This window comes from Frankliniella occidentalis, unplaced genomic scaffold, assembly GCF_000697945.3.
Source record: "Frankliniella occidentalis isolate FOCC.00 unplaced genomic scaffold, Focc_3.1 Scaffold381, whole genome shotgun sequence".
Lineage (NCBI taxonomy): Eukaryota > Metazoa > Arthropoda > Insecta > Thysanoptera > Thripidae > Frankliniella > Frankliniella occidentalis.
In genome coordinates this window covers 114,180-115,916 of record NW_026267503.1, presented here as the reverse complement: position 1 = coordinate 115,916, position 1,737 = coordinate 114,180, and the positions used below count along the sequence as shown (strand labels likewise).

Sequence of the window (1,737 nt, the reverse complement as noted above, 5' to 3'; positions counted from 1 at the left end):
GGGGGGGGTGAAAGGGGCTTCCCTCTACCTGCCCCATGCCAGGGATCTCAGACTGAGACGACGTAGCACTCCAGGGAAGAGGTGACTGGTGGCCATGAAGTGGCTTTCGGGTTGGGTACGGGTGATCGTCTCTGACCACGGCGCGTTATGGCCCCGGACAGCACGACGTACATGCGTTACAGTAAGAAAGTGATCGTTGGCCGCCAAGTACGTACATTTCCCCATGATTCGCTTTTGGTAGGGGACAACAAGATTCGCTACTAATAAACACGAAACGCGCTGCACGCATCCCTACAGTTATACAGTAGACCTTTCATGTTCCCCGTTGCCGCAGTTATTGCGGATCGAATTATCGAGACCGACCCGGTTGCGTTGCCCGTGAGCGAAGCGACTGCTGTGGTCACGCAAACAAACAAAACTCTACTGGCGCCGGAAGCTGGCGAACGATTTTAAGCGCGATAGCAAAGGTGTAAAAAAGTCAAGGACACGAAATCAAAAACGTGGGACCGAACTGTCTACACGTAAGATAGGGCCAATATAATATCAGGTATGGCTGATTAACCCCGCGCACTTCCGTAGTTAGACTGTACCGCACGCACGAGTACGGGCGGGTTGCCTACTCGCCCGGCCCGTAAGGCGCCGTGGACAGGGGCGATAGGCAAGCCCGCCCGCACTCGTGCGTGCGGCACAGTCCAAGTACAGAAATGGGCGGGGTTAATCAGCCACCTGGCAGGCACCGGCAGACCCGGCAACCAAGATAGGTGATATGGGACGGGCGAATGCTGTTCTGTTGACTACTTTCTCAGGCGAAATGTCGTACAAATGGTGTAAGAAATGGCGCGAAGACGCCACTAGGCCGATAGCGGGGGAAGAAAAGGTTCTACCAGCTATTTTTCAGCGGAACATCTCTGTTGCCCACCCATCCCCATCGGACTACTTTTGCTGAAAGTGCCCGCCCTTCGAGACGCCCCTTTGCGGGTGCCCCTTTGCCCCTCGGGTGGGATGATCTGGTCTGCAGCTCCAGAAGTGCTCCGGGTTCTCCCAACTACGGGATGGGAAACCATTATCGATTTCGCGACCACTTTGAAGCGAGCGGCAGCAGGTCGGCGGTTCTGTCAACCAGACATTACGGGATTCTATGTGATGCATCAGAACTTTATACATCAAACCGAGGTGTTTCACGAAATATTGCGAGGTCCTGGACGTCGCGGCCTGCTTCTCGTCAGTCCCGTCCACTCTAGGAGGGGGGTGGGGGATGAAACAGCTGATGAGGTGTGCTTTCAGGCTCAGTCTGCACTGCACTGCAGTACGATGTGCAGGAGCAGTGGGGCTGCTGCTGCTGAAGGATTGGGTCAGGCTAAGAGGGTGTGAAGTGGGAGGAGAGCGAGGAGAGGGGGGTCCTTTTTCTTTTGGGGCCGTGACGGCCAGAGACAACCAGTTGAGATCTTCAAACAGATAGGGACATCCGGTGCCCGATTTTGCGGGGCGGAACCAGAGGGACGCTGGAGGGCGTACCACCCTGAAAACCCAAACACGCTAACTTTTCGTGCCTGCTGACACTTGAACATAATTATTTTCACTAAGATATTAATACTGTTTGAATTCCCGAGTGTTTCTACACAGCATACTGTGAAAATATACTCCAAAAGTTCAACATGAAATATTTTTATTTTTCGCCCCGGGGTGTTGGTGGAAAGGGGGCCTGAGTGGCCAGAGTAGCCCGCCGCCATCTTAGGC

At 54.2% G+C, this 1,737-nt stretch overlaps 2 protein-coding genes across 2 annotated transcripts in view; one reads left to right on the top strand and one right to left on the bottom strand.

Moving 5' to 3' along the window:
- Window positions 1–1,737, bottom strand: part of LOC113214340 (trimeric intracellular cation channel type 1B.1) — a 26,500-nt gene that overhangs the window by 7,974 nt on the left and 16,789 nt on the right. The window lies entirely within an intron of this gene.
- LOC113214476 (endoplasmic reticulum metallopeptidase 1) overlaps window positions 1–1,737 on the top strand; it is a 16,213-nt gene that overhangs the window by 876 nt on the left and 13,600 nt on the right. The window lies entirely within an intron of this gene.